At 43.3% G+C, this 25,028-nt stretch overlaps 1 long non-coding RNA gene and 6 other non-coding genes across 8 annotated transcripts; all 7 read right to left on the reverse strand.

Annotated features, from left to right (window-relative positions):
- Window positions 1-14,073: 14,073 nt before the first annotated feature.
- On the reverse strand, window positions 14,074-16,778 carry LOC148851543 (uncharacterized). Of its 2 annotated transcripts, none has more exons than XR_016099210.1 (2): window positions 16,190-16,778; window positions 14,074-15,575 (listed from the first exon to the last, which is right to left on the reverse strand). It is a non-coding gene; the product is annotated as an uncharacterized LOC148851543 (long non-coding RNA). The 2 variants fall into 2 exon arrangements; XR_016099211.1 differs by having other exon boundaries at window positions 16,602-16,759.
- Window positions 14,488-14,610, reverse strand: LOC148851544 (small nucleolar RNA SNORD14). Its single transcript, XR_016100147.1, has one exon. It is a non-coding gene; the product is annotated as a small nucleolar RNA SNORD14 (small nucleolar RNA).
- LOC148851545 (small nucleolar RNA snoR99) lies at window positions 14,720-14,818 on the reverse strand. Its single transcript, XR_016100128.1, has one exon. It is a non-coding gene; the product is annotated as a small nucleolar RNA snoR99 (small nucleolar RNA).
- On the reverse strand, window positions 15,049-15,170 carry LOC148851546 (small nucleolar RNA SNORD14). The gene has a single exon (XR_016100010.1). It is a non-coding gene; the product is annotated as a small nucleolar RNA SNORD14 (small nucleolar RNA).
- On the reverse strand, window positions 15,413-15,536 carry LOC148851547 (small nucleolar RNA SNORD14). Its single transcript, XR_016100139.1, has one exon. It is a non-coding gene; the product is annotated as a small nucleolar RNA SNORD14 (small nucleolar RNA).
- On the reverse strand, window positions 15,871-15,994 carry LOC148851548 (small nucleolar RNA SNORD14). The gene has a single exon (XR_016100115.1). It is a non-coding gene; the product is annotated as a small nucleolar RNA SNORD14 (small nucleolar RNA).
- LOC148851549 (small nucleolar RNA SNORD14) lies at window positions 16,206-16,329 on the reverse strand. The gene has a single exon (XR_016100158.1). It is a non-coding gene; the product is annotated as a small nucleolar RNA SNORD14 (small nucleolar RNA).
- Window positions 16,779-25,028: the final 8,250 nt, after the last annotated feature.

Consider the following 25,028-nt stretch of genomic DNA (forward strand, 5'->3'; position numbering starts at 1 on the left):
GTGGTGATATTAGAACGAGATCTCCCTATATTTATACACCACTTTAGAATTATGCCTAGGCGATATGGGACTAAGAAATTCGCGCTGATAGTATGAAGGACATGTTGGCCAATTCTGGGAAAGAGCAAGAAAGGGAAGTATCACTTTTAGTCTTCTCATACCTTCTTGCGTTCTTCCTTATAGTCATTGGGTGTTTTCTTGTTCCTTTTCCTTCCTAGAATCCTAGTTCCTACTGGATCTTCCCTTCTGCTATTGTGTTTCTTTCGTTATAATAGTTTGTTCTGCTGTTTTTGTTTCTTTTTAATTATTTTTACTGGTCTCATTTGCTTTGTTCTCCTCCCCTTAACGTTATTATTTCTCAGCTTTGTAAGAGTTTTAGTAGTTTTTTCTCTACTTAGTCTCTAAGATGGTTTCCCATGGGGATTAAGAGGGGAAAAAGGCTTAGAAGAGAAAAGCTGCTGTCAAATATGCATCCAATTCCTTGTGAGATTAACCTCTCAGTTCAGGCTCAGTTTGGAAACAGTGCAAACACCAATGCGTAGAGTACAAAGCCTTATATTTTGTATTTCTAAACATGTATTTGTATTTGTACTCTTTCCAAACTAAGCCTCAGTTGTAATTTTTTTTTCCAATAGCATGTCTTTCTGCTATTATAGTCAAACCCCCTCTCAAAATCTTGACTAAACCAAATTTTGTTCCTCTAAAACCTTCAAGGTTGACATGTTCGACTTAGGTGGTTGAACCAGTGACTTGTGACCCGAATGGAAAATGGTTCATCCTTCGGGTCAATTCTTAAAACATTGAAAGAGACTCAATAGAACTATAAATAATATATAAGGATCAATACATATTCATAAATTTCTTGACTATCCTATAACCATTCTAATTCTGCAACCAAACTATAAATAATATACAAGGATCAATACATATTCATATATTTCTTGACTATCCTATAACCATTCTAATTCTGCAACCAAGTCTTGCATGTCTTATACTTCCCTTTTCCCAATTTCCCCATTTATTGATAAATCTGAAATCTGAAAAGTTTAAAAGATATTAAAAGTGTCTCAAATATGAAAAAAGATAAGATGCTTTTTGATGAAGGAAGATTTGGCCCGACCTCACAGTTATGGGACACATGGCAAAAACAACAGCTCGGCAAAAAAGCAAGCCTAAGGCGTGAACACCAAGGGGACACCAGCGGACCGAACTCCCTACTGGGGGCTCGAACTCACCCTTGGCCCAAAACCAGAAAGTAATCCGAACTGGCCTACCTTCAGTTCGGGATATACCTCGCCGAACTGGCCAACCTCGCAACAGCTCGGGATATACCTCGCCGAACTGGCCAACCTTGTAACAGCTCAGGGTATACCTCGCCGAACTGGCCAACCTCGCAACAGCTCGGGATATACCTCGCCGAACTGGCCAACCTTGTAACAGCTCGGGGTATACCTCGCCGAACTGGCCAACCTTGTAACAGTTCAGGGTATACCTCGCCGAACTGGCCAACCTCGCAACAGCTCGGGATATACCTCGCCGAACTGGCCAACCTTGTAACAGCTCGGGGTATACCTCGTCGAACTGGCCAACCTTGTAACAGCACAGGGTATACCTCGCCGAACTGGCCAACCTCGCAACAGCTCGGGATATACCTCGCCGAACTGGCCAACCTTGTAACAGCTCGGGGTATACCTCGCCGAACTGGCCAACCTTGTAACAGCTCAGGGTATACCTCGCCGAACTGTCCAACCTCACAACAGCTCGGGATATACCTCACCGAACTGGCCAACCTTGTAACTGCTCGAGGTATACCTCGCCGAACTGGCCAACCTTGTAACAACTCAGGGTATACCTCGCCGAACTGGCCAACCTCGCAACAGCTCGGGATATACCTCGCCGAACTGGCCAACCTTGTAACAGCTCGGGGTATACCTCGCCGAACTGGCCAACCTTGTAACAGTCCGGGATACACCTCGCCAAACTGACCTGCCCAATAGATACCTCCGAACTCAAGACTTCGCCTCGCTCACCACTCCGCGTCACCTTCTGGGCACCAAAACCAAACAAGTCATACCATGCCTGACACTGAGGAAGTCCGTGCCCGAGGGCGCCGCACCTGACTGACTTGGGATCTGACGCTTGGCGCCCGCACTCTAAATGGCCACCTGCCACCGCCACTGACACCGCCATCTCCAGTTAGAGAGACAGTTAGGTAGTGACGGTTCTGTCCCAACAAAAAGGACGATGGTCGAATTGACAAGCGCAAGGGTAGTCATACCCGACCTGACAAGGGCCTCGGAGCGAGTGCGCGAAGTGATTATAAGAGCCCCCTGCCCCCAACAAACAAGGTATGAAAACTTTGCGCTATCTGGTTTTGTCTTGCTTTTGAAGGATTCTAACTTAAGATTCGGAGCCATTACACCGGGTTCCCCCCGGAGCTTCCTCATCTCCTCTGTTTCAGGTTCCCTACTACTCAGTTCAGAAGCAAGGTCGTTGACAGCTAAGACCGGCCCGATCGCGCATCATCAATTGGCGCCGTCTGTGGGAATGCTTCAAAAAGCCTCCCTCCAAACTTCCATAACCCCTTTTCTTCAAAAAACCCAACACTCATGGCCTCCTCCAGCAACGCTGGACGTGGCACGGGGACAAACACCACCGGGGAACAACTTCAAGTCCCTGTGGTGTGCGTTGGACAATTCACCATCCCCCTTTCGGTGGATGGGATCCCCAGCTTGAACGCGCCACAAGCAGTGGCGCCCGTAAACCTTCCTGCCACAAGCATCCCTTTTCCTCCCCCTATTGAGACAACCTTTACTGAACCGACTGCCATCCCCCTAGCAGCCAACCAAAACCGGTTGGACGACCTGATGCAGTGCATGCGGGCAATGCAAGCCAAAATGCAACAGTTCGAGCAGCACCAGCTTCACCAGCACCAAGTGCTGCACAACATCTCCCAGTATCACTATCAACAGCAGTTCCCCCAACTGCCACTGAACCAACCACTACTTCCACCTCGCCACCCCGCTCCGAGGCCGGTCAAGGCCTCCCCGCAGGATGGACGCCCCCACCAGGGAAAGGCCTCCCGGCCCCAAAACCCCCCTAACAGCCAGGCCTCGTCCCCAGGCCGAAGAGAGAAAAAAATCATCCCCGCCTCGCAGCTCGCAGGCAGGTCGGGAACCTCGCCCACGAGATCGGCGCCTCGACGCTCCAAGCCCAAGTTCTCGCTCACGAAAAACCGATTCGGCGCCCTGGCGGTAGACTACCAGCATCCCGGGCCCATCGAGCTCGACAACACGGAGGCCAGCAGCGCCAGTACAAGGCCCACTCAACAACGAAGGCGCCGACAAAGTCGCCGAACCGCCACCCGTGTCTTGTCAGAGCTCAGAGGCAAAGAAGAGACGAGCTCGGACGAGGTAGGAGCTGCCCCGATTCTCTCGATTCCTTCCCCCTCGCATCAGAACTCCTGGCGGTCCCCTTACACAGAAATTTCAAGCTCCCACCTCTGGACAAGTACGACGGGTCCTTCGACCCCAACGACCACGTTGACGCTTTCCAGTCCCAAATGCACCTCGCCAGGGCCAGCGAATCGTGCATGTGCGTGGCCTTCACCACCACCCTCAGAGGGGTAGCCCGCACTTGGTATAGGAACCTGGCCCCCGGGTCGATAAAGTGTTGGGCCCAGTTCGTGCAGGCCTTCACTGCACACTTTGTCGCCAGCCAACGGTGCCCCAGAACAGAGGAAAGCATCTTCGGAGTAGTCCAAAGGGAAGGAGAATCCATCTGGGGCAACATCAAGCGATTCAACGAAGAATGCTTGCAGATACCGCGGTTGGACCCCACGGTGCAGCTCGTGGCGGCCAAAAGAGGGGTAACGCACAAAGAATTCAAATGGCACATGGTAGCTAACCAGCCCACAACCGTGGCCGAATTCCTCAAGCTCGCGGACAAGTTCATGAGGACAGAGGAAGAAATCAACCAACGAACCAAAGGCGGGAACGAGAAAAGAAAGAGGGAAGGCGAGCTCCCCAACTTAGTCGACAGGAAAAACCCAGCCCGGGAGCCGAAGCCGAACCAGTCGTTCTGAGCTCCCCTAGCAGTTCGGATGGATTACACGCCGTTAAACACAAGGCGGACTGAGATCTTAATGACGATCAAGGACGCCCCATACGTGAAGTGGCCACCTCGCCTAAAGGGAAATCCGAACGAGAGAAATAAGAATTTGTATTGTAGTTTCCATAGAGACCATGGTCATAGTACCGAGCAGTGTAATAACCTCCGGGACAAGATAGAGGGGCTCATCCATCGCGGATACTTGAGAAACTTTGTATAGCACAACAATAATAATAATAAGGCAGGTCGGCAAGGGGAGCACGAAAAGGATGCCCCCGAGTCTAGCAGCAGACCTGGTGAACCGTTGCGGCGACAGCCTCCGGAAGAGAGGCCAGTTCGGGGAACCATCCATGTAATTGTGGGAGGTTCGGTGGAAGCAGGGTGTACCTCGGCAGCAGCCCGGACTTCAGTTCGCGAAGCGGCCCTCGAGGAACGAAACCCCCCAAAGAGACCAAAGGTCGAAGAACCAATCTTCTTCACGGAGGACGACGCACGAGGGGTCCGCTACCCCCATGATGACGCGCTTGTCATTAAACTAAGGATCAACGACTTCGAGGTCAGACGCGTACTCGTAGATTCGAGCAGCTCAGCGGACATCCTCTTTAAATCAGCGTTTGACCAGCTACAATGCCATAATAGGGCGGCCGATCACGCATATCCTACGGGCGGTGGTCTCCACCTACTATTTGGCCATGAAGTTCCCTACGGACTTCGGTGTGGGGGTAGCGCGGGGCGACCAGCTCGAGTCCCGCAAGTGTTATGTTGCCGCCCTGAAGGGAAAAACCAAGGCGGCCGACGACCTCGAACTAGAGCGGCATGCGTAGCAAGGTGAGGAACGAGCTTCGCCCACAGAGGAAACGGTCGCAATCCCGACTTCGGCTACGGACCCAGCTCGCACACTTCAGATCGGAGCTTCCGTCGAGGAACCCCTACGAACCGAACTGGTGAGTTTTTTACTTCAAAATTTAGATATTTTTGCTTGGTCCGCGGCTGACATGTCTGGCATTAGCCCCGGCCTGATAACTCACAAACTTAATACTGACCCTGTAGTCATACCCGATAGACAGAAGAAACGCAACTTAGCCCCAGAACGCAGGAGGGCGGTCGACGAGGAGGTCGAGAAGCTCCTCACAGCAAACTTTATAAGGGAAGTCCATTACCCGAGCTGGGTGACCAACCCGGTGTTGGTAAAAAAGGCAAACGGCAAGTGGCGCATGTGCGTCAACTACACCGACCTGAACCGAGCTTGCCCGAAAGATTGCTTCCCCCTCCCCAGAATTGACCGCCTAGTGGACGTGACCTCGGGACATGACTTGCTAAGCTTCCTGGACGCCTACTCGGGCTACAACCAAATCCGGATGGACCCATCCGATGAAGAAAAAACCAGCTTCATAACCGAGTTCGGCCTATATTGCTACAAGGTCATGCCCTTCGGATTAAAAAATGCTGGGGCGACTTTCCAAAGACTTGTAAATAGGCTGTTTCGGCCCCTGATTGGCACAAAGATAGAGTGCTATGTAGACGACATGGTCGTCAAGACTCAGTTTTCACAAAAATTAATACAAGACTTAGATTCTGTCTTCCAAATCCTGCATTAGTTTAGCATGAAATTGAACCCCAACAAATGTGTCTTCGACGTCACCTCGGGCAAATTCCTAGGGTACATTGTCAATCAGCGCGGTATTGAGGCCAACCCGGAGAAGATAAAAGCCATTCTAGATATGAGACCACCTCGGAAAGTAAAAGAAGTTCAAAGGCTAAACGGCCGCATAGCCGCTCTAAACCGCTTCATGTCCAAATCTGCAGACCGCTGCCTACCTTTCTTCAAAGCAATCAAAGGCAAAGGGTTCGAGTGGACCCAGGACTGCCAGCTCACGTTTGACGAGCTAAAAGGTTACCTCGCTAGTGTGTCGACCTTAGCCCGGCCCGAGGAGGGCGAGGTCTTAGAACTGTACCTCTCGGCAAGCGACGAGGTGGACAGTTCGGTACTAATAAAAGAAACAGACCGGGTCCAGCGACCCATCTATTATGTTAGTAAAATTTTGCAGGGAGCAGATACAAGGTACCCGCAAATAGAAAAGCTAGCATACGCACTGGTGACTGTAGGTCGGAAACTCCACCCATACTTCCAGGCTCACACCGTCATCGTCCTGACTGTCAAACCTCTTAGACAAGTTTTACTCAAACCCGAGGTTTCCGGTCGACTGACGAAATGGGCCATCAAACCTCTGAGACAAGTTATCGCCAAGTGCACTTTCAGCCACGAAGCCTTACAGGTCGAGCCCGAGGTCCCCAATTCGAACGAACCCGGAGCTCCCGAGCCAATAAAGTCTGAACCCCGTGAAGTAGCAGCCAGTGTGGCATCTCCCCTGGTCAGGCGAAACACGAACTGGGATGAGGAGCCCTGGATCCTTCACGTGGATGGTTCCTCGAACCGGCAAGGCAGCGGAGCTGGAATAGTCTTATGCGGCCCGGGCGGCACAAAATTAGAATACGCACTACGCTTTGAGTTCGCGGCATCCAACAACGAGGCAGAGTACGAAGCACTGATAGCTGGGTTGGACCTAGCGCGAAAGGTAAAGGCAAAACACTTAGTCATCTACAGCAATTCCCAACTCGTGGTCAACCAAGTTACGGGCAAGTATGAAGCACGCGAGCTCTCCATGATCGCATATTTGGCGAAACTAAAAGAGACCCTGCTCAACTTCCAGTCACACTTCATCAGACAAATCCCGAGGTCAGAGAACACTAAGGCCGACGCTCTGTCCTGGTTAGCCATCACAAGTCACAACAACATGAGAATCGTGTACATAGAGGACTTACCTTGGCCTAGTATTCTTGGGGGGACAGAGGAGGTCGCTCCCGTCCTGGAAGCAGAGCCGAGCTGGATCGACCCACTCGCGAGCTTCTTGATAGACGGAACCCTCCTTGCAGAACACAATGCGGCCAAGAGGGTGCAGCAGTAGGGAGCCAAATACGTCATAATAGACGAACGGTTATACCGACGGTCCTACACGCTCCCCTACTTGCGTTGCCTGCGACCTGCCGAAGCCGAGTTCATACTTCGCGACACTCATGAAGGCCTATGCGGCGGACACTTGGGGGGCAGAGCACTCGCCCAAAAAGCACTTCGACAAGGATACTACTGGCCAACGATGAAGGCAGAAGTTGTCGAGCTCGTTAGAAAATGCGACAAGTGTCAGAAGCACGCTAATATCCACCATCAACCTGCCTCCGACCTCAAATACCTCGCCAGCCCGTGGCCCTTTGCACAATGGGGCATCGACCTCTTGGGGCCATTCCCACCAGCAACAGGTGAAAGAAAATTCCTAGTCATTGTAGTAGATTACTTTACGAAGTGGATAGAAGTCGAACCTCTGGCAATTGTTACGGCCCAAAACATACAGAACTTCTTTTGGAAAAACATAGTATGTCACTTCGGGTTACCTCGGGTACTAATCTCCGACAACGGCAAGCAGTTCGAGGATAACAAGTTCCAAGAGTGGTGCCAGAACATGGGGATTCGGAAAAACTTCACATCAGTCGCGCACCCGCAGGCAAATGGTCAGACGGAAGTAATGAACAGAGCCATCCTGTGCGGACTGAAAGCACGTCTGGATCGAGCTAAGGGATTGTGGGCCGAAGAGCTACCAAGTGTCTTGTGGGCTCACTGAACTACAGAAAAAATTGTCACGGGAGAAACCCCCTTCAACCTCACCTACGGCACTGAAGCAGTGATCCCGGCGGAAATCAAAGTACCAACATTGCGACTAGAAACATACGACGATCGGACAAACGGAGATAAGTTACTTACCAACCTTGACCTATTGGACGAGGTAAGGGACCTCGCGCACATCCGAACAACGGCATACCAGCAGCAGGTAGCTCGCTACTACAATGCCAGAGTAAAGCAACGGAGCTTCCGAGTCGGTGACCTGATCCTTCGTAAGATTATGGTGCCTGAACCCGGTGTGGGAAAACTTGGACCAAACTGGGAAGGGCCCTATAAAGTAAAGAGAGCGCTTAGAGGGGCATACGAACTAGAAACCTTGGAAGGCAAACAAGTACCTCGAGCGTGGAACATCGTGAACTTAAGGCGATACTACCTATGAACCGCCAAGCGAAGGACGAAATCAAGTCCTATGGGCCACGATGCAGAGCCAAGAGGAACCTCGGCGTAAACAAGCAAAGAAAATTCGGGCATATTATCAGCTCGGCAAAAAATCAGTTCACTTCAAAAGCCTTCACGGCAAAACAGGTTGCGGAAGTATAATAACCCGGACAAGAGTGGCGTATTCAGTTCGACAAAGAATCAGTTCTTGGAAAAAGAACACAGGCAAAAAGATTATCTATTCCGTTGCAAGAAACAAGAGTACATTGGCCATTAGAAGGGACTATATATATATATATATATATATATATATATATATTTACATGTCCGGAGCTACTTTTTTGCCATCAAAAGGCACTTCAACAACACCCGAAGGCCCTACCTCTCCTTCAGAGTCCGGCTCGCCATTGGCAGCATTGGCCATCTCTTGAGTTATACGCAAAGTGGATATGGCACTAACATCGAGGTCGGGGTACGTGTTCTAGATCATCCACCTGCTCAGTTCGAACCCCCTTCTGTAAGAATCCACCATCAGATCGTCAAAACGCGGAGAGGCAATGTAGTCTTCAACGGCCTTCTTCTTGGCGTCTTCAATGCCTTGGGAAAAAATCTGTGTTCTCTCCCTGATGTCCTCCTGAAGATATTCGACTTGATGCTGCAAATCCAACTTCAAGTCCACCATGTGCTTGACAACTACCCCCATGACCTCGGCGTCACGCTGAGACCTTGCCTGCCTGGCCATTGCGACGCGAGCAGCCTCTTCGGCAGCATAAGCGGCCGCCTCAGCAGCTCGGGTATTCACCTCTACAGCACGGAAAGCTTCTTCAGCAGCATGAGCGGCAACCTCAGCAGCTCGCGCCTATCGCGAGCTCCTCTCCACCTGGGCTGCTAAGGCATGAATCGAAAAATTCACCTACCAAAAGAAACAAGTGAGCAATAACAGCAAAAGCGACAGAAAATGAAAAAGGCATACGGATACTAACTTACCACCATAGCATGTGTTACGGCGCGGCAGGCGACCTGATTCAAAGGAAGATCAGTCCACGCCGCGATCTCCTCAGGGAAAGTAGCCTCCCTACTCTTCTGAAGAGCGTGGTTCGGTGTTAACACGCTCCTGAACTCCCCTTGAGCTCCCGAACCCGAGGGCCCAGCCCGCGTATGAGCGGACCCAGAGTGAGCAGGAGCACTTGAGTATGTAGGAGCGCCCGTATGAGTGGTCTCAGTGTAAGGTGCCCCAGCAGTTTCATGCATCGGTGGAGTCACCTCGGGCTCCCTGGGCCGATCCTCCAGCGTGTGGTCTGGAACTTGGGGCTCCTCATCCAGGGGCAGCTCGGTACGAGTTCGCTTGGCGACCCGCTTCCTCCTCTTCATACCTTGGAACAGACGCCCCCCACGAGTTCTCTCCGCGTCCATCACACCTGCAGAAACGAGTTCGACATCAGAAAAAATGAAGGAACAAAGCAAGCAAGAAACCGCATAGCTAGAAACCTACCCGAACTCAGGTCGGCCGCAATAAGCTTGGCCTCCGTTAAGTAGTGATGGCACTTCAAACCTTGTCGTGCCCATTGCCGGAGGCCCTTCACCGTCTCTTTATCGAGAGTAACACCTGAATCAGGAGCGGCCTCACCCCACCCGGTCTGAAAGGACCATCCTTGTGCACTTCGCACACCGAAGTAGTCCCGCTTCCATGCAGGGACCTTATTAGGAAGATCGTGCAGAAGCTTAAAGCCCTGGCGAGGAGAAAGGTAATACGCCCATCTTACCCTAGGAAGAGAACCCGCCTGTCTCTTGAGCATCAAGATGGAGGAGAATATCTCTAAGTCTAAGGGGAAATTATGCTCACAAAAAAGGGAAACTGTCCCCACCAGGTTCCGAATAGAGTTCGGATGAAGTTGGTCAATGGTGACATCGAAGTGGTTTATGACTTCGGCGAGAAAGGGGTGGAAAGGAAGTCGCAACCCCGCAGCGAGCTGCTTTCGAAAAATCACGATCTCATCAGGACTGTGTTCCCAAGGAAAGCTACCCGAAGGAATAAAATATGTATACCACCCAGAAAGGTTGTAAGACATAAGTATAGATTGAAGCCCCTCAGGCGTCATGGTCGAGGGACCAAACCTGTCTAGCATCCGACCTCGGCGAAAGACGCCAAACTGCCCGAAGCGGCTCGGCCTACTAGTTCATAGTCCTCGAGTTCCACCTCAGGATCACTGAGGCAGTCGGGGGATACGGATCGGTTTGTAGAACCTACGTCAGCCCTACTTGAAGAGTCGTCTGAGCTATCAAAGCTAGATATTGAGGAAAAGAGGTGGATTCAGAAAGGTACTCATCGGAAGAAAGTTTTGAAGGCTCCGGAGACGAGAACAAGCCAAAAAAAAAAACCTTGGAGGCTATGTAACCAGCCTAGACGCGAGCTGAAAAAACTTGGACGCGAGCTCAGTAGGCAAACCGCAGAAGTGACAAATTGACTGGGGTCCCCCACTATTTATAGCTACAGTAACCAAGAATCGACCGTGTAGATCAAAGACGATCCGACGGCCCACATTTGCATTGACCGCACGTCCCATGAGGTCAAGACGTGATTGGCGCACGTCTTTCCGAAAAGAGCGAAACGTCTGCGCACGTCTTCTTGAAACCGACGTCGCACCGACTGCGCCGCACGTCTCCCTGACAGCCGCCCGCGCACGTACAGCAGTGGCACGCTTTTTTCAAGTTTGAATGACCCGCTGTCACGTCCCACTGGCGCGAATTTTTGAAATTCAAAATGCGCGGTCACAACTATCAACATTTATGAGTAGTAGGCACGTTTCCCGCCTTCTTGGAAACCGAAGAACCCTGGCAAAAGCAACTCGCGCAGTCAAGATTCGAAGGACGGGACAAATCCACCTACCACCTCGCGAAACTCCCCGCACCAGGGCAAAACCTTTGGCGCGAGGAGTGGGGGGCAATTGATGAAGGAAGATTTGGCCCGACCTCACAGTTATGCGACACGTGGCAAAAACAATAGCTCGGCAAAAAAGCAAGCCTAAGGCGTGAACACCAAGGAAACACCAGCGGACCGAACTCCCTACTTGGGGCCTGAACTCACCCTTGGCCCAAAACCAGAAAGTAATCCGAACTGGCCTACCTTCAGTTCGGGATATACCTCGCCGAACTGGCCAACCTCGCAACAGCTCGGGATATACCTCGCCGAACTGGCCAACCTTGTAACAGCTCGGGGTATACCTCGCCGAACTGGCCAACCTCGCAACAACTCGGGATATACCTCGCCGAACTGGCCAACCTTGTAACAGCTCGGGGTATACCTCGCCGAACTGGCCAACCTTGTAACAGTTCGGGATACACCTCGCCGAACTGACCTACCCTATAGATACCTCCGAACTCAAGGCTTCGCCTCGCTCAACACTCCACGTCACCTTCTAGGCACCAAAACCAAACAAGTCGTACCATGCCTGACACTGAGGAAGTCCGTGCCCGAGGGCGCCGCACCTGACTAACTTGGGATCTGACGCTTGGCGGCCGCACTCTAAATGGCCACCTGCCACCGCCACTGACACCGCCATCTCCAGTTAGAGAGACGGTTAGGCAGTGACGATTCTGTCTCAACAGAAAGGACGACAACCGAATTGATAAGCGCAAGGGTAATCATACCCGACTTGACAAGGGCCTCGGAGCAAGTGCGCGAAGTGATTATAAGAGCCCCTTGCCCCCAACAAACAATGTATGAAAACTTTGTGCTATCTGGTTTTATCTTACTTTTGAAGGATTCTAACTTAAGCTTCGGAGTCGTTACACCAGGTTCCCCCCGGAGCTTCCTCATCTCCTCTGTTTCAGGTTCCCTGCTACTCAGTTCAGAAGCAAGGTCGTTGACAGCTAAGACCGGCCGGATCGCGCATCATCACTTTTCAACTTTTTAGAGACTCTGAATAGATAATGTTGTTTGTGTTAGATCCCTTCAACACCTGAAATTCCATGATTTAACTATATTACCCCTAAAACTTACTATTTAGTAATTTTGAGTTCAATTTGTACTATTTTGTAAAAAATAATTTATTAAATTCAAAATAATATTGAAAATATGAACAAATTATAAAAATAAAAAAATATTAAAATAAGAATAAAATTGAAAATACATATAAATTTATTAATTAAAATAAAGTATTAAATTTTCAAATAATAAAGAAAATTGTAATATAGTCCATGAAGCAATGAAAAAATATTTAATAATTAGCAAATTAAAATCTTAAAACTATTAAAATATTTAATATTTATTACAAATTAATAAAAAACACTTATTTATTAATATCTTAAAACTATTAAATACAAATTAATTATAAAAAATAAAAATATACATTTATTAAAATAAGAACAAAACTGAAAAGTACATATAGGAAGAGAAGGGAGAGTGTTAACCGCTGCTGCTAAGAGTTGCAACGGCAATGGCGGGAAGATAGTGGAGAGAAACCACAAGTGGCTCATCACGGAAGAAGTGCAGATCAATTGCCCTCTTTCCTTTGCGCGGGATATGAACTCGACTGCAAACCAACGAAACCGAACTCTACCCCATTGAAAGAAGAAAATTGGAGAACAAAAAAGGGAAAGCATAAATAGAACCAATGAAACCAAAGCCATCAGCCCTTACGAAGTAAAACCCCATTGGAACCTAAGGAGAAAAAAATATGACGTATGCTTGAAAAGTCTATTCCACCGATCAAATGGTTTTCTGGCGATTAAATGAGAGCAAAAATCTCCATCTCTCTCTTTGTTGTAACAGTTGTTGGACTTCTAGCCACAGCATTTGGATAAAAATTATACAATTAGATTGTCACATAATATGCAAATTAGTTCATCCAGAACTTCCCTTCTAGATCTTTGACTCCAAATTAGTTCATCAATCCAATCAAAGGTGACTAACCATATACCAATTGCAAAGGAGACTTAATTCAAAAGGATCAAAAAATAGTTACATATTGGCTGATATCGACCGATGGACCCTTCCAGATACACAATTAGGTTATCGGGTCAAGGCTTGATTCAAAGGGTAGTCAGGACTTAAAATGACCCTATCAGCCGAAATCTAAAAATTTACGAGTAGAACTTAAAACCGGTGTATGGATACTTTGAACCTTAAATATTCAAAATCACTACACCCTACCGGTGTTACGACCAGTAACAATTCTTTGAACCTTAAATATTCAATTATTAATTACAATTTTTTCAAATGAATGGTTCTAGGATCAATTTATTTGTCATTTTTATGTGAAAATATTCAAATTTCATAATTCCAATCAGGGTTTAAAGCATCAATACTCCTGATTGGGTATGCATCCCAAGAGTATAGATATCTATGGCCACGATTAGTCCCACGAGTGTACTGATGGATACAATTACCTGATAATACATAAGTATCGATAACTATGAGTATCAATAACTATGGCCACTATAAGACATGATAGGACACTTTTAGATTGTTGTTGAATTTTATGTTATAAATGAAAACATAATTAATAAGTAAAGAAAAACACTACATAAAAAAACTTTTTCGAAAAATTGATATAAAATTTTAATTTTAAAAATTAAAGTAGTGTTAATTTTTGTACAACCTGTGTTGTCACAAATGATACTAAAATACGATAATAGCTGTGTGGTTTAAACCAGTTATAAGCTACCAATTCCTCTTCCGATTTGATACTCGTAAAGCCAACCTCAGAGCCATTAGCGATAATAAATTCTAATTATCAACTTGGGATGGTTACGTGAGGAACAAATCCAATTAACATGATGGAGACCTTGGAAGTTAGAATATTTATTGAGAATTAAAAAAGCCATTTTGTTGTAATTCACTTGACATCGGATAAAATGCAACTCATCCATCTAATTTCTGGTATTTCAAGCATAAACAATACGGTACAGTAAAGCTTAAAACCAAAATGTTTTCTTTGGACAGACATTCGATTGCTTCTACTAAAAAACGAGACTGACACAATATGGAAATGACCAAACAATTTTACAAAACACTAAATAGAGCGTCACTGGAGGCAATCGGAAACTCCAAAATCTTCAATGTCACAGAATTACATTGGTCACATGAATCCTGTCTGGCATTCAAGAAAGCATATTCTGATATAGTTGAGTCACCACGGCAAATCTCTGATACGCAATTGTCAACAGAAATGATGAATTGTTGCTGCAGAAATGAAGTTTTCAGAGAAAGAAACGCTCCGGTATTACCTAAAAGTAAATACTAAACATTTTAAAATGAAATAAATAGCCTCAGACATCCAAGGAAGGATTGGAACAGCATAAGCACTCAAGCCCGGCGAAGGCGAAAGCTCTCAGGCGGCCACTGCGAATGTTTTGAGAAACAAGCCTTATATTTGTCATCATTAGCCACAATTTATAATTCAATCGCTGTGTAACACATTCGAAACATGCAATTTGCTTAAAAAACAGTTGTTCATCTTGTTTCCTAACAAAAGGTAGATCGATTTCAGCAGTAGAATATGTTCCATCCTAAAATGATCAACAGAAAACAAAAACATCTGCTGACAAAGTGAAACAGACGGTTAAATGTAAGGGACTTGTTCATCCCTGAGGCACTTATCATCTAGCCAGAGGGGCAGACGTCAAGTTCCCAATCCGTCGGATTGAAACATTTCATGGCACCCTTCTAAATGGATGAACGGTTGAATCTTATGACCAGAAGAGAAACAATCAAGAAAAACATGAAGGAAATACAAAGATACCCTAGGAATATAAAAACACATTCATGAAAAGATGGCAACAAGAAATTCGATAAATAGATGTATCAGCAATCAAAAAGGTTAAAGAGTCTCGGACATCCAAGGAAGGATTGAAGCAGCACAAGCTCTCAAGCCCGCGAAGGCGAAAGCTCTTAAACGGCCACTGCGAATGTTTTGAGAAACAAGCCTTGAATTTGTCATCATAGATGGTGAGCAATTACTATGAATTTGTCATCATAGATGGTGAGCAATTACTATTATAAAAGAAATTCCATAAAAATGTTTAAAAATCAAAAGCATCTGTAAATGGGCAATAGCATATTACAGAAAGAGATGGCGAGGGTACAATGATGGAGAAACAACATTCAAAACAGAGAGTACGATACCCACATTAGTGCAACTATAGAAATCACCGAATAAGAAACATTAACTTGGTGAGAAGAAAGAGAACAGTCTCAGACATCCAAGGAAGGATTGGAGCAGCATAAGCTCTCAAGCCCGGCGAAGGCGAAAGCTCTTAGGCGGCCACTGCGAATGTTTCGAGAAACAAGCCTTGAAATTCATCATCATAGACAATAACTCATTGAAATGACGCATTCATTTGTCGCCTAAGTCTAACCATGAAAAATCAAAATGCAGTTAATTAAGTAATACAAGATAAACAGTCGTAGCATGTCACACATATAATCAGATAGTACACGGCACAATCATGCAGAAATAAATCCTAGTAGAAACATTTCAAGACATCTATATCGCCTTTATTTGGACTATGGAAGATGTCTCAGACATCCAAGGAAGGACTGGAAATGAAAAGAATAATATGTCATTTTCAAATCCAGGACACCAAAAATAAATCCTAGTAGAAACATTTCAAGACATCTATATCGCCTTTGTTTGGACTATGAAAGATGTCTCAGACATCCAAGGAAGGATTGGAGCAGCAAAAGCTCTCAAGCCCGGCGAAGGCGAAAGCTCTCAGTCGGCCACTGCGAATGTTTTGAGAAACAAGCCTTAAAACTTGTCATCATAGACATACATCCATTACTAAGACGCATTTATTTGTTGTCTAACGATTAACCTCAAAATGTGGGTAACCGGTTCAGTAAAACAATTAAACATGTGATGTCACATGACCCGGTCGAAATCAAACTCAAAACACACTATATATCAAATCAACATCAATGAGGCCATAAAGACAGAAAGAAATCAAAGATTTACATTGCCTTACTGTGGGTCATGTTTGATATCTCAGACATCCAAGGAAGGATTGGAGCAGCACAAGCTCTCAAGCCAGGCGAAGGCGAAAGCTCTTAGTCGGCCACTGCGAATGTTTTGAGAAACAAGCCTTGAAATTTGTCATCACAGACTGAATAGCGAATAATTAGTTCTCCAATGACACAAAAACAGAGCCACCAATGCCAAGTTACTACTCGATCTAGATCAATAATCACTAACAATCTAATCTTGATAAATCAATCCATGAGACAAGACATAAAACCTAGAGAATCTTCAATCTTCGATTGAACCAGAGAGTGGATCGAGATCCAAAACAAGCACACAAATACTTCAAAAGATCAAGAAAATTAAAAGAAACAAAATAGGAAGAAAGGAAGAGTAGGGGCGAACCCACTGTAACTCACTGAAATAACGCAGCTAGGTAGAGCGGTGCGGGAAAGAGAGAAGTAGAGAAGAGAGGCGATGAGGGAAGGAATTTATAAGCGTCACGTAGGGTTTAGGGTTTAGAATTTTAGAGAGATGATGGTCTAAAATAAGAAACTGCGACTGGCCGTAAAGGAACAAACGATGGGCATAATGCTGAACCGTCGGATTAGAATTCGATAATTTATAACGTTATCAGTGCCAGGTGTACACAACCTTCTGGACAATTCCAGAGAATACGAGAGGGCGTGTAAAACTAAGATCGTCTAGTTGACTCGCCAATGGGCCGGACCGACCCGAATCACATGAACCAACCGTTTGTTTATTACGAGACGAGTACCGATCTGGTCTCAACAGAGGTCGCAAATGATACCGGCTAGCGATGGAAACGTGCGGGCAAGAATAGGGTGATCCTTTCAGCTCGGCCCGGAAATTGCGGGCCCTGGGTTTTGTGATTAGGCCCATAAATTTTACGACGGAGCTTAGGTTTAATACTTCAATCCTAATCCGACCCGCATATACTTAAGTTTATATATTTTGTGTATAATGTATACATATACATGTTATTTTATATTATATTATATAATTTATATATAAATATTATAACATGATATCTATAATTTATATTATATGTAATATTTTATATTATATACTATATAAAATAAAAGTTTATATGCATGCTATTTCATTTAATATAAAATATTATAGATATGTAATTTTTATATATGAAAGACATTGGCCTGGCCCGACCCAGCCTGGCCCGGTTCAGGCCCGTGTAGACCGGGAATAGGGCTTATGTTCCAGGCCCGAAACCCCAAGCAAGGCCGGACCCAAACCTAAGCTACAACCTTATCATAAGTGCAAAGCCCGGCCTGGCCCATGATCACCCCTAGGCGCAAATAACATACCAACTACCAACAGAAGCATGTGAGGTAATGATTAATTGAGGGTTTTCCCTATTCATCTAAGGGGTAAGTAAGAAAAACCAAATTGACCGAAACCGAATCAAAAATTCAATTAACCAAATTGGTCGATTCGGTTTCAATTTGGTATTTAAAAAAAACTAATGATATCGATTAGGTTTTAGTTAAACGAAATAGAAAACCGATGGTTAACCAAACCGACTAGTATATATATAATATATAATTTATGTACATTATATATTTTATATTTTTATACATTATAAATTAATAAATATATATATATATATTTATAATATATAATATATTATTTATCATTTAAAATATAATATTATATATTATAATATGTCTTGTAAATAATAAAAAACCAATGAATTGAATCGATGGCTAACTAAATCAGTCAACCAGTTAATCGATTGGCTTCAGTTCAGTTTTGATTACCATCTTCCAAAAAATTGTAACACCAATTTGTTTCAAAAATGAGCCTACAGTTCAGTCCCCTACTTGTCTCCCTAAACATTCCAAACACTACTTGTCCTAAAATCAATAATAGGTTGGATTTTGAGAATTCAAATCCTTTTCGTACATGAAAGTGTAAAACCATCCCCACATTTAAAGATAAGGGTGGATTGATTGGGTTTAGAACCCACAAGTAAACAACAATATTTCTAATTACTTGATTAGAAGGTGTAAAAAACACAAACTATCAATTGGCATTCATATAAAATTCAAAACGTTATTAAATTAAACACTTAATACATAAAATTTATATTCTTTTCAATAATATGCGGGTTGGGTTTAGCCTAAAGTGAACCCTAGGTCCCAACAACATCCATACAAGCCTTTGCATTATTCCCCGAGTGCGACTCACCTACCAATAAAAAGCATTCCAACACCCTCCCAAAACCAAGGAAATCAAAATCAAAATTCATACAAGCCTTTGCATTTTTTCCCTTAGTTGAAATTTATCACTAAGGAAATCGAAATCTAGAAGCCATAAATGAGTTAAATCTTAGCAAAATTTTACACATACTTTGCAAGAAGCAAAGAGAGGAACCGCTAAATTATATATGGTGGATGGAATACCTTTGAATTCAAATCAGCCCCGCACAAGATTGCCCCCCATAACATTCCATACTACATCCTTGTCGTATATTGGTGGGAACATCTCCCGATGATGACATCATCATTTTTGGGATTATAGGTAGAACAAATGGGCGGCGTTCATCAAAAAACAGGAAATAAAATGAACCAATTGATTTAGCATTTTTCATAAATTAAGGTATCGATCATATTAAATATGTCTTACTTTTTATCGCTTAATGTTTAGACAAAATGTAATTTGTTGTTTATAAGATATTTAATGCCCCATGTCTTTTGGAGTCCGGCTTGTCCAGGCTCTTTTTGTCCGCGCATAGTTCGCACATTTGGAGGATGCACTGCGTGTCCTCTGAAGCGTTTGACGTTCTGAAACGTGCAGAGGGTTTTAAGCCTGTTAGTAGCCTCTACCGCTAGTGGGTTAACCTGGATGCGATTCTCTCTTCGAGTTCTCCTCTCCTTTCCTCTGCCAGACGAGTCTAAACCTCACGCTCGCTCCTCTCCACCAGGCGGCGACTGCAAAACCATCACCATCGGCGACTACACAATCATCATCGGCGGCGGATCAAGAAAGACAGACCACAACCCAACATAAACGCGGTCAACAAGTTGACTGTGCAAAAAAACAAACAGACCACAGCAAATGGACGAACAAAAAAACCCTCCTGCAAAACGAAACTCAGAGCCAACAAAGGGATAAGCAAATGGTGAATGGTCTGAAAATATGTGTTTATGTGTGCAGCAGAACTGCAGGCCTTGTTTTATTTCTTCAGATTTCTTTTACTGGACTACTTCTTTATGAAGAAAAAATGGAGGACCTTAAGCTGACTGCCTGTAAGCCACCCACCATCATTTAATCCTTTATCTTTTAGCTTCTACCCACGAAGAAGCCAAAAAAAGATATCCTTATTCTTTGATTAAAACCAATTGGAACTGAGCCTTCATAACACATTTCTTCTTCTTTCTTATTTCTTCCTCTTATTATTATTCTTCTTACATAAATTGTCTAAAAGCTGAATGGAGATGCCTCACAAGATCTTTCACTTTCATGGAGAACTCGGGTTCCATCTACAACAATTAATTAGAAACGGTTCTCTTCTTTTAAAGATTGAACAAAGAATGAGAAATCAGATTACGGCTTCGAAAAGCAGAATGTTCAAGATAAAAGCAACACTAATAAATTAATTGATTCGGCGATGGTGATGGATGAACTTACTACAACAACTATGGTGATATTGAGAGCTGATTTTCCAAAGGGGATGACGCTGTTGTTGACAACAGTCAGGTGGAGTTTCTCTATCTCGGCCAGTGCCTTTGCAACAACTCCTTTTTGTTTCTCACAGAACTCTTACGAGCACGTCCTTGTCCGACACTCTCGCTTCTATTTCCGGGAGTGCCACCTTGTCATCGGAGCGACCCCCACCCAAGTTAATCTCATCAGAGGAAGAATTGTCATCATCGGCTGAGATCCGAGATCTCTTGAATAACACCACAGATTCCACTCTTTTTTTGACCGTCTGTTCCTCTAATATCTTCACTCGCTCTTTCAGTTGCTTCAAATACTTGATAGCGTCTCCATGAATAGAAGCCTTGTCCGTCTGTAACAACCACAGATTATCTTATATATATTAATACGAAAGGGTGCTCTCCCCTTTTGCCAAATGGCACTATCATTGTCGATTTTAATAATTATTGATTATTATAGTAATTTAATAAACATATAATTAGTGATTATAATTAGTAATTACTGTTATTATAAATATTATTAATAAATAGAAGATATTTACTTTAATTTTACTTTAAATTAAAATTATAAATATAATTAATAAACTTAGTAATTATTGTTATATTAAGAATGATATTAAAAGTATTGTTATCGATTATTTAATAAAATATTGTAATTATTGACTATTATTGATAAGTAGTGTTAATTAATTTAATTTTGGCAATTATTAATTTAATGTTTACTGTTAGTAAATCCTATTCATAAATTTAATAATTATTGTTATATTAAAATTCACTAAATAATCTTATTAAAATTATCATTAATGGTTATTTAATTAAATAGTATAATTACTTACTATTATTGATAAATATTGTTAATAACGTTTTGACAACCAATGGTTCAACCGTTCGGTTCGAATGGATGGCCCGTTCTAACAACAAAAATTACAAGCAAAAAATTATGGAACCGTTTTGACCACCGATTTTCAGGTTGACGATTTGATCATCCAATTCGAATGGACAATCCATTATGACAACAAAACTTATAGGCAAAAATTTGAGTTTGTGAGGTCCATTAAGTAGTATCATACGTGTTATGTTATTTGAGCGTGTGACTCATACGACTCAAAAAATAGAACCATTATGGCCACCGTTTTTTTGGGTCGACGGCTAGATTGTTTGGTTCGAACCGATGACCCATTCTAACAACAAAAATTTACAAGCAAAAAATTACGGAACCGTTTTGGCCACTGGTTTTTGAGTTAACGGTTCGAACGGATGACCCATTTTGACAACAAAAATTACAAGCAAAAAATTTAAGTGTGTGAGGTCCATTGACCAGTATTATACATGTTATGTCATTTGAGTGTGTGATTCATACGACCCGAAAATGAAACCGTTTTAGCCATCGGTTTTTAGGTCGATAGTTCGATCATCCGATTTGAACAAATGGCTCGTTCTGACAACAAAAATAACAAAAAAAAAACAAACAAAAACCATTGAATGGGTCAACGGGTTGACGGTTCGACCATTCGGGTCAATGGGTCGTTGGCAGATTCAACGGTTTTTTGCCAGGGACTGGGGTTGGGGTAAAATGGAACTAGTTGTTTGGACGGTTCCCAACTTAAAAAAAAAAAAAAAAACGAACGGCCCATTCTAACAACACAAATTACAGGCAAAAATTTGAGTGTGTGAGGTCCATTAAGTAGTACCGTACGTGTTATATCATTCGAGCATGTGACTCATGCGATCTGAAATTGGAACCGTCCTGGCCACCAGTTTTTGGGTCAACGGTTCGAATGGATGGCCCGTTTTGACAATAAAAATAAAAAAAAAAGACCAAAAACCATTGAACAGGTCAACAGTTTGACCACCTGGTTCAATGGGTCGTTGACTGATTCAACGATTTTTTACCAAGGACCAAGATTAGGATAAAATGGAACCGATTGCTTAGATGGTTCCCAATTAAAAAAATAAAAAACATCCAAAAACCACTGAATGGGTCAATGACTCGATGGTTCAACCACTCAGATCAATGAATTGTTGACGAATTCAATGGTTTTTGACAAGAGATCCGATCAACGGATCAACGGATCCAAGGTTCCATTCATGTAGGGGCCCTCCGCTACTATCATCTTAAAGCAGAATAGACACATAATTTTACATATGGAAAGATCATTTTTGTAGATGAGACAACTGTTGAACTTGATTGATGGGTGAGTTGGGGTTGCTGAAAGAAAGAAAAAAAATGTTGCCCCGGTGATCCGCCACCGGTGATGGTTGAGAGACTCGCGTCGATTCACTAACGGTAGAGGCTACTAACGGGGGTTAATGCCCTCCGCACGTTTTAGAACACCACACGCTTCGGAGGACACGCGGCGCGTCCTCCGAATGCACGAACGATGCGCGGACCAAAAGAAGGCTGGACCGAAGCCGGACTCTGTCTTTTGTTGCGTGATGCAATAGAAGCACCAAAGGTTTTGCCTTCAAATATACTTTACCCAAAAATGGAGTTTTTATGGGTTTTTAAAGAAATTAAAACTTCTATCTATTAAAGTGATTTTTTAAAGAAATTAAAACTTCTATCTATTATAGTGATGAATTCCCATTTCATTATACGAATGAAGGGTACGTGCTATGCATGTGTGCAATTAAAGGGTGAAGATTATATGAAATATGAATTAACAATATACAATCAAATCTGACTTTTATGGCCTGTACCAGAACCAATGCAAGTATAGTACTAATATTAGTATACATGATGGAATTACTAGCTAGGTGATTTAGTCATTCCATTTTCCATTGTAGTGGCAGCATGAAATCCCACCACTTTGTTAATTTTGTAAGCTTACTTTTTTAAGATAAATAATGAAATTTGCAATGGGTTCACAAAATCTTTTTTTCATGTTTCTACTTCCACCATTAAACAAATAGAACTTTAACGAAAACAATTTAAATATAATATAAAATTTTTTGAAGCCAAAAAAAGGCAATTTCATTTACCAACGTAATCAGTACAAGCCATGATCTTTTTGAATGGTATATCAAGGAGAAAGTTTGGGCAACAGGACCACGTAAAGCATTTGGTAGACAAAAGAACACCCACGTTGCCTAATCGAATCGACGATGAGTGTGAAGTTTTGTAATAGTGTCCTACAGTCCACTATAATGGCGTAGATTCTCCCTGGAGGGTTCTATTGAACCATCCAAAGTAGGGATGTAATTAATCGGATCGGGACAGCCAAAGCTGGTCCCGACCCAATAATAATCGGCACAAAAATTCTAGAACCGGAACCGACCTAAGAGGACAATAGATGGAACCAAAATTGATATAATCAAATCGGTATTGTCAGGTAGACCTGACCCATAATTGGGACGATATAGCTTTGTAACATCAATAACGAAGACTCATGTGAAAAAACCTAGTGATCAAAAACATGATATTGACGCTCCAACCATTAACAATTAACCGACGAACACCCATAATAAAACGAATTTCACATCCATAATGCGTGACCACATATGAGAACAACCTGAATTTTCTTTCCACGACCTAGTAAGAGCCAGTTTGCCAATACTTCGATTTTAAGATCTTTATCCAAATTCCCTTGTGCTCCGCTGAAAAATGCCAAAGCAACTTCATCACTAAAGCAATGTTGATTAAATGCAAATCTCAAAATCCAAAACCACCCTCCTCCACAAGCATTATGGCTTTCTCTCGCAAATGACACAAAGCAAGTTCACCCGTGCATTGGAAACATTTCCGTTCATTTTCATTTACCTAGGTAAGCACGTTTAATTGGGCAAGTGTTTCCCGGACAAAAGTTGCCCGAGAAAGTTAAATGCCAACATTCACGTGCATTTTCACGTGGACAAAGAGAGAGGTAGGAAAGGGATCATTATTGTCTAGGATGGTATTGGTTACTTGGCTAGCGCTAATTAATACTCCATGAAAAATTCACTTTCTGTGAAGCCTAACATTGTGATATAAGAACATATAGATTGTGGTCAATTATCCGATTAGCTCAGTACTGAGGGTTGTAACGGATTGGGTTTACGGAGGGTTTTGTAAATTATAGACCGTACTCACCTCTCTAAACATGTATCCACCCTAAAACCCTAGTGGGTTGGATTTTGAGAATCCAAACCCTCCTCAAACATGAAATTGTAAAACCCTCCCCGACCCTATCCTCACCACGTTCAATGGTGGGGGTGAGTTTGGGTTTAGAACTTACATCTAAATTCCTATTTATTATTTCTTATCGCATATAAGTAATAAATAAGTAAAATAACACAAATAAACAACAAATTTTCCAATTATTTGATTAAGGCATGTAAGAAACACATAAACTATCAATTATCTTTCATTAAAATCTTAAAATATTATTAAATTCAAAACCTAGTACATAAAGTTTATATGCTTTTCCAACAGTATGAAGGTCGGGGAGAGTCTGGTCTCGCCTATATTGTACCCTATCCATACTTGTATGGGTTGCAAAATCCCAAAACCCACCCTCTCAAGGAGGGCAAGGGTGTACCCATTGAGTAGGGTATAAATTGCCATTCCTAAACTTACATTATGAATTTTTACAAAGGCCCTTTAAATGTTTAATGATTAAATCATCGATGATTGAATTGATTTTTTATTTTTTTTTGCTTCAACATGGGATAGTAAAATCGGGATTTACCCCTCACAAAGAGCACCTAACACCGACCTCACACCCTTGCCCCATTGTATATTAGGAACATCTTCCTATGAAAGATGAATTCGAATTAGCTGAACGCTTTAGTTGTTCAACAGATGTCGAACCAATGACGAGGTTCTACGACAATAATAAATGCATGAGCCCTAGTATAAAGATGTGGGGCCCATGTATTTAAATAATGACCTGGAACCTCATCATTGGCATGGTTCAAAGTATCGATACGCTTTTGCATATCGATACTTAGATACACATGGAATTAACCTTTATTTATTTTTTTTTCAAAATTTTGTTTTTGGGGAGTTAAAAATGGGTTTTTTTTAAGGGTGGGGTGTTTTGGGACCCAAAAGATACGATATAATACACCCAGTACGGAGCGTATTGTATCGATTTTTTGAACCTTGATCATTGGTCCCACAACCCGTTGAACAACTAAAGCGTTCAACTAAACCTTGCTCATAAT

The sequence above is a fragment of the Nelumbo lutea genome, chromosome 5 (genome assembly GCF_056320005.1).
Source record: "Nelumbo lutea isolate HS-2025 chromosome 5, American lotus-T2T, whole genome shotgun sequence".
Taxonomy (NCBI): domain Eukaryota; kingdom Viridiplantae; phylum Streptophyta; class Magnoliopsida; order Proteales; family Nelumbonaceae; genus Nelumbo; species Nelumbo lutea.